An 8377-nucleotide genomic window follows, 5' to 3' on the forward strand; every position below is an offset into this window, starting at 1 on the left:
CTGACTAGTTAGGACTAAAACGACAGTGGAACTGGACACTAGGAGAGTCACTCTACCCTTGAGCACCGAAATGCTCTTGTTACCTCACCCACGGGCTGCGGGTGCCCAGGTGCAAAGTCGTGTCGGGTTCCGGCGTTGAAGTCTATGGAGCCTGGAGGAAAAGATGCTGCAGGCGACCAGGAGGAAGATGTCCGGTGTGATCCAAGGGTGGATCAGAGATGCTGAAGACCTGAAAGCAGAGGGGACAATGTTCACAGTCACTAGCCAGTGACTGGAGTGGAACCAGGAAGGAACCAGATGTCGTCGTCGCGATCAAGTGAAGAGTGGACGCTTGACTCTGCAGCCATGTGGACCAGGAGGTGTCTTCGACGACCAGGATGGAGGCACGAGCTGTTCCACGCAGGCTCTCACTGTCGGCGGTGTCGGATCCGGAATTGGAGTCAACAGGCCTTGGCAAAGGCAACCCACGCGGTGAGTGAAAAAGGCGTCTGGTGCGGACTAGGAGAGTCCGGGGTGCCCCTCTTTTGGAAGGGAGCAAGGGCCAGTCTGGAGCAACCAGACCAGCAGTGAAGATTTCAAGGTTCGTCGTCTAGGAGGCCACTAGCCAGCCGGCAAGTGACCAGACAACGCATCGAGCAGCAACCAAGCAGAAGGGCCCCACGCAGATCTCGTGGAAGCTGGAGGGCTGATCTTCGGTGCAGGGGCTGCTCGGGGCTGGGGCTTCTCAATCCCCAAAGCACTTGGTCGAGTTTACCTCGGGAGTCGTGCTGGAAGCGAAGTGCAGTTTCTTTCAAGATGGCCGGTCCCACGTGTCTCGTCGCACCCACGGATCTCAGCTGTGCTGCAGATGTGAGTTGAGGTCGGAGAGGTCTGGGAATCCGGGTCTCGTCGGGCTCTGAAGTCTGGATCCTCAAGGGAAGACGACAAAGAGAAGCCGCTGGACGCTTGATGGTGCCTGCAGTTGCAGGGTGTACACTCCTTGCCCACAAGGGAGATTCTTCAGTCTTCTGTGGAGCAGAACGTCGAAGTCCAGAGTTTCTTCTTGTAAAGTTGTTCAGGATAATCTAATTTGGAATGGGACCAGCTCCTACCTTTATTCTCCTAAAGGGGGCTGCACTACTGACTAGGTCCCTCCCCTGGGTGGGACCAGGAAGGGGGGTGGCTACACCCCCTATCCTTTGTCCGGTTTCGCGCCAGAGCTGGGGCAGGGATGCCCCAGCAACTGGTTTGAACCGGTGTATGCACAGGACACCTTGTGTGCCCCAGGCATGTCTCATTCCTTTCAGGCCTCCCTACCTCAATACACAAAATCCTGTCTGGGGTGGTGCTAGCACCTCCCAAGGCAGGAAACCCTTTGTCCAGGCCTCCCTCGCTGGAAGGACTCCCAGCAGCAGGAGGTCAGACTTGTGTCTGTGGTGGCAGCATCCATTTTGTGATGCCAAGGCTCGAGTTAACTTTAACCGGGGTTCACAGTTACATACATGTCGTGCCCCTCTAGAAGGGTGGAATGCTATCCCCCTCGCCAGAATTGGCGAGGGGGTAGTATTCCAATTCGTATGACACCTTACTCGACATGTCTTGATAATGCTATACCAGAGTTAGCATTTAACCGCGAGGTTGATAATGCACTTAAGAGTATATGGTATAGCGTTATCAAGTCAATAAACTTTATTCGGCTATATTTCATAGCCATAAAAGTACATAAAATCACAATAAAATTTACAAAGATCAGACGTTAATAATAAAAAAAGTAAAAGATGAGCAAACAACACATAGTATATACGTAAACAAAAAAATCATATTATCATTGTTTTACGCAAATGAAAAACACTTTTCAGAAATGTCACAACGGAGGAAACAGTAAAAATATCCTCCAAAGTCTGTATGGCCAAATAGGCGGGGCGACAATGTCTCAAGTTCATATATTTTAAGATTGGCACAATCCATCTCTTTCTAGATATCAAATAAAATCTACAAAAAAATAAGATATGTATATCCGATTGATCAGAGATGTTATCACAGGAGCATTTAGGCAAAACCCTTGCCCAGTCATTCATGGCTGGGAGACTTACTAATCTAAATAGGATTCCAAACGTAAATCTAATCAGTAAGAACCTTTCGTGCTCTTTCATGTGTAGATTTAGATAGGGCTGGATAGTCCTTACATTAGTGACCATTTGATGAGAAATCACAGTTTTTCTTGACATTTCACCTGTTTGTCTAAGACTAAAAAGGAAGTTTAGGCACAAGGATTTCAAAATCTTTCTAGTAATATTAGACATAGTTTCTGGCTCATCAAAAAACTCTGGATGTTTAATGTTCTTACAGTTTTGATGTAACAAAACCATTTTATCCTTTTTGCCCCGTCCAATTTTAACGCATCTCCCAATATGAGTCTATTTAGATGACATTTCTCGTTGGTCCATACCCGATGCCATAATGGTATCGGTTGAATTCTAATTAGGTCTTCCCAGAAAGGAATTCCCAGTTCTGTGTGGCAATTATAGTTGGACGTGCTCCTTGGGAGTGCCAGTAGATAGCGTAAAAAACCATTTTCGGTTACCTGTAATCTGCTGACGTCTAAATTTCCCCATATGCCTGCCCCATATAGTGCCACTGAGACACAACTAGTCTTATAAATGTAAATAAGCTCTTTAACTGGCTTCTTGCCCATTTTTTTGCTAAAAGATTTAACAGCCATAATGGCTTTAGAGAATAATAGATTTCTAGCCTGTATTGCACTTTTCCAATTTCCAGTTTGATCAAACAGAATGCCTAGGTATGGGAAAGTTGGGGTGTGCTGTAATGGAGTTGATTTGATGAACATGTTTTTTTTCCTTAAACGGACATTGCCACCACAGTTCATTGCAAATGTCTTCGTGCAATTTATTTGTAGTTCCAATTTCTCCATGAAGGCACTAAAAGACGAAATCATGATCTGCATGGCTAGGGGGGTTCTCGCCATAAGCACGGTATCATCTGCATAGATAAGTGCAGGTAACCGGCGAGCTGAGGCATTTGGCATATCGATACATTCCTGTAGAAGTGTGTCCTCTAGGTTATTAATATAAATAGAGAATAAAAAAGGAGCAAGCACGCACCCCTGCCTCACGCCCCTGCCTACTCTAAATTCCCTCGTGCATTCACCCCTCGAACCAAATCTAACCATTGCAGTGGCCTCACTATATAGTTCTCTTAGAAAGCTAATAATATTTGCTTCAACACTCAGGTTAGTTAAGATAGTCCATAGTTTGCCATGATTTACAAAATCAAAAGCCGAGGCAAGATCTAAAAAGGTTAGAAAAAATCTACCTCCCTTAGCCGTTGTGTACTTCTCTATCAAAATTGATAGATTAAGTACTTGCTCAGTAGTGCCGACTCCTTCTCGAAACCCATATTGAAGATCACTTATGATGTGGTGTTCCTCAGCCCATTTCTGGAGTCTGTCTAAAATGACTCTCCCAATAATTTTAATGGTAGAGTCGAGCAAGGATATAGGCCGATAGCAAGCACAGCTAGATCTATCTCCTTTTTTAAAAATTGGGATGATAGTAGATTGGTACCACGTATCAAATAGGCCTACAGAAATGGCAGCATTAAAGGTTCTAGTAAGTAGCGGAGCCCAGAGACAGATGTTCATCTTGTATATATCTACTGGGACACCATCAGGGCCTGGTGCCTTGCCCCCAAGACTCAACTTAATGCCCTTAATTACCTCTTTAAGTGTAAAGTTAAATTGCTGCCCTTCTAGATATTTTTCCTTAACCATAGGCGCTTTTATTAGATCAGTGGTAACTGATACTGAGTTATATAGACTTTCAAAATGCGTAACCCAGTCCCCTTCATTTACAGCTACCTCTATGCGGGCTTTAGAGCTGTCTTTAAAAAAAGGAGCATTGACTGCTTTCCAAAAGGCAGTCATGTCCTTTAATTCCGAGGCCTCCATAATGTCAGTCCATGCTTTGTCTTTTAACAGCTGTTTTTGGGTTTTAAGTGCGGTCTTATACTCTTTGCGAAGGGTCTTTATAAGGGGTTGATTTCTTGCTCGCTGTTGCAGGGCTAGTTTAAGTTTTTTGTGTGCCTTACTACAGGCCGGTGTAAACCAGCCTCTGCTTTTCTTTTGGTTCTTGTTAGCCTTGAAATTAACCCAAAGCCCATTTTTTATACTTGCAATTATTTCTTTAAAATTCTTTATGATTTCAACATCCTCAGATTCTGGGTCCAGACAAACATCAAAATTTGCACTACAGGCACTAACAAGTTTGCTGAGAAAGACCTCAGGGACCACCCTAGTCCATTTAATGGCATATCCGTTTTGCCTGTTTATGTCTATGTCCGTAGAAAAAGCCACAGCTCTTTTATGCACTGTTAAATCTACGTCCAGAAGTTCTATCCTTATAGGGAAATGGTCACTAAGAGGAATATTTAAGACGTTACAATTGATGATACAATCCCTGTAACATGACGAAATGAGTATGAAATCTATGGTTGACATCAAACCTCTCCCATTAAATGTTGGAGTAAATGCGGTCTTGTTATGGCACAATTCATTAGCAAACCCTAGATCATAAGTAAACAGAATCTCATTTAACGCATTCCCCAACATTGAGTGCTCAAAATGAGATAGGTAAACGTCCCTTTCCATGGTTAGGCCGCAATTTCCTATTCCGGATCTATCACAAAGAGTACAATTAAAGTCCCCACCCCATATTACCGTATACAATCTATTAGAGCCATTAATAATACCATCTATTTCGTTATTCAGAGTTCCAAGTACCGTCCCTACATCGGCAGGAGGAATGTTGTTATAGAAGTTAACTAGTAATATAGAGACAGCACTACTAAAATGCACCCCTACAATATGGAAAAAGCAGGTCTGAAAATACACTTGAACTTTTTTATAAATGAAGCGATTAGAGATATACATACATAAACCCCCTTTTGCTCGTCCATGTATAGAACTAACAGCGGGAATCGATACAGTTTTAAAACCGCTCAGATGATATTCGCTCTTTACCCATGTCTCTTGTAAACAAATTACATCACATTTTTCCGTAAAAAGCTTCCAATCTGGGTTCTCTATTTTAGCCTGCAGACCAGCTATATTCCAGAATGTAATAGACCATTGTTTGCCAAAGTTTTCGATAAGACCACAGCTGGTATCTTGGACGCTGTCATGGATAGTTCCCTTGGGACCACATCCTATGACTTCCATGCCTATAAAGGCTTCGTGGCACTTAAGGGACCCACTATGCTCCTCCAAATTGCTATCATGTTTGACTCTACCAGGGTCACCCCTATTACCACTATGCTCCTCCAAATTGCCATCATGTTTGACTCTGCCAGGGTCACCCCTGTTACCATCACACCTCCCTTTCGTGGAAATATCCCTTGTCGAATTACTACTTGTATTAACCATATTTACCTTCCCTAGATCAGGATTACATGCATCTGCTTTAGTTTGACTGTTAAGCCTATACCCACAAGGGGAAATCTTCCTCTTGCGTGATGCATTGAGTCATTCGTTTTCGTCCAGACTAGACAAGGGGTAAAAGAAATTTGTTAGTGGTATGTCCCAGTAATCCCTAGGATTGTTGTTATGGGGGTAATTGTTATTGGCCAAGGGTTGTTGTGAGTTAGCGCACGTATATTGAAATAAGGAGTTATCATTCTTGGTGCCGTATCTATGGACTACTTGATTCGGGACAAAATTTTGTCTGTATGTTGGTATGTGTCTCCGAGTCAATGATGGATAGTTGGTGGGCGTATATTGGTAGAAAGGGGTGTCATGGTCACTATGATGGCTAAAAACAGCCTGGTTCCGAGTTATATCAGGTCTATGTGACGCGTCAGATCTATACTTCAATGGGGGATGGCTCGCAAACCTCGTTGGTGGTTTATAAATGTGCGTCATCAGAGCTTCAGGGTAAAAGTAGCTCAGATTCCGCGTGGATATGCCTCCCTCACATCTCCCAGGGAACCAGTCGCTGATATGTGTGACCAGTCTATGATCTTTAAAATTGACTATTATCACATCCCCTTCAATCTGTTTAGGTCGTATGCCCACCCAGTTACAGCGTCTCACCGAAACTATGTCTCCATTAAGATGCGGGGGAAGTGGTCTGTTCTTACACAGCCAATGGATAACTTTGTTTTTAAGGCTGGAATTATAGTCAATGTTACCACCTGACAGAGTCGGGACGCCTGTAAGAATAATAACAATTTGCCGAATCCGGGGGTAAATCTACTACATTACTAGATTTAGTTCTAGTTATATTAACAGCCTTAGAGGGAAGATAAGGCCTGCCATAGGAGTGACTGATAGGAATATGTGTCCATTTTAGGGTTAGATATAGGTATACTATATCTATAGCAAAGGGTGATTACACCACCTTGCCCCAGCTGTCTTGCAGCCAGTTGTGTCAGTTTTAGATGGCCAGCCAGGGGTGGCATAATACATGCTTCAGCCCCTGGTAGGCCCTGGGTACACCTATGCCCTGGGTACCTAAGATACACTGTACAGGGACTGATAAGGTGGCCCAGTACCAATTGGTAAATGCACCTAAAGTACATGGTTGTCGATTGAGAGACAGAACAGCTAGACTGTGGGTCTGATTAGCAGGCCCACAGCCAGGGAAAGTCGTAAACCAGTGAAGCAAAAAGCAAAAATCTGGGGTGACCATAGGATTGCAGACCCCACTTTCCTACAGGGCGCTCAATGTTATCCAATGAGGATCTTGAAAAAGGAACAAAGGCTGCAGGCTCGGGGTCAGTGACTCTCCAGGGCCGACCAGCACTTCGAGAGGTAAGTTGGGATGTAAAAAAAATTGATACTTGTATAGCGCACAGGTAGGTACCCCAAAGGGAGGCACAGGGGGCCGCAAGGCGCCGGGTGCAGGGGTGTCTTTAGGGGTCGGAAAAGCTTACCCTCGGCTGGTCGCGGTTGGGGTGGCCCCTGGTTCTGAGTCTGCAGGCGTCGACTGGTTCGTCGAGGAGGGTCTTTGGGCACTGGACTTCGGGTCCCAGTCGCCGGGGGGACGTCCTCGTGGTCTTGGTTCGGGTTGGCCCGGCTGGTGCAGAGTGGGCTGGTCCGGAGCTTCCTGGTGAGCACCAGGTGGGGTGTTGCAGCAGAGCCTCTGCTGATGGAAGTCCCAATCTTCGAGAGGGTCAAGGCAGGCAGGTCCTCTGGGTGTCCCAAGGTTGCTGTCCGCGGAGGTCGCCGGGATTAGGCAGGAGCAGGTTCCAGGATCAACAGGCCGGTAGGGCTGGGGTCAAGTCAGTTGTTGTTGTCCTGTTAGCAGCTGCGCGGCGGGTCTTCTTCTTCTTAATCTTCTTTTAATATTGGGATCTGAGGAAGGAAGGTCAGGGAGGCCCTAAATACTAAATTTAGGGGTGTTACATGTAGGGCAAGGGCAGGGACCAATGGGTCCTGGTCCTGGGGTGAGGACACCCCCTAGCCTGCTCCTCTCCACAAGATGGCCGGAGCCCGGGGTCGTGCTTCACCTCGCCTCCTCCACCTGAGGGGTGGAGTTGGCACACCCTTCCTGACGTAGTTTTTCCCGCCAGAGAGGGGGTAGAACGGATGGGGGGCCAGTTGCTGGGTACAGCAAATGGTCTGGAGAAGTTCTCAGAGGCGGTATGCCTTTGAAGCTTCCCCCTGTCCATCCTGGGGAGGAGACATATCACCTCGCCCAGGATGTGCATTGTTGCAGGCCCAGGAGAGCGGGGGGCTCTCCACCCAGGGGTCCAGCAACATGTCTGCCAGGGGCAGCCTCTGCAGCCACTCAGCCCAGACGTGGATTGTAGGTTCGGGTTTTGGAGGGCATCTCTAAGATGCCCTCTCGTGCATCTTACATTAAATCCCACACTGACATCAGTGCGGGTTTAATGTGCTGAGAAGTTTGGTACCAAACTTGTCAGTCTTCAGTGTAGCCATTATGGTGCTGTGGAGTTCGTAATGACAACCTCCCAGCACCATATACTCTTAAATGGCATCATTGCACTTACAGTGCCCAGGAATGGCCCTGGGTACTGTAGGGGCACAGGGCTCATGCACCTGGGCCCTCACCTTTGGCATAGGACACCCAGCTAGAGGGGTGACTGAAGTATGCCAGGGCAGTGGGGTCTGTGGGCATGGCACACAGGGATGTGTGGCTCAAAAAATGGTTGTGCACAAGCTCGTAAGTTGAAAGTAAAATTAACTTTTGTAGCGTGCCGCAGAGGTATCACTCTCTAGACCTTGGAGTGTTAGTCAATGATACACAAAAAAGCATCCCTTAAAATCAAGGGACAGCCCTCCGGGCGCAGCATCAATCGCAGTCCACGATAATGTTTAGTAAATTAAATAGTAATCCAAAGGTAAACCCCAAGTTTATTA

The sequence above is a fragment of the Lissotriton helveticus genome, chromosome 10 (genome assembly GCF_964261635.1).
Source record: "Lissotriton helveticus chromosome 10, aLisHel1.1, whole genome shotgun sequence".
NCBI lineage: Eukaryota > Metazoa > Chordata > Amphibia > Caudata > Salamandridae > Lissotriton > Lissotriton helveticus.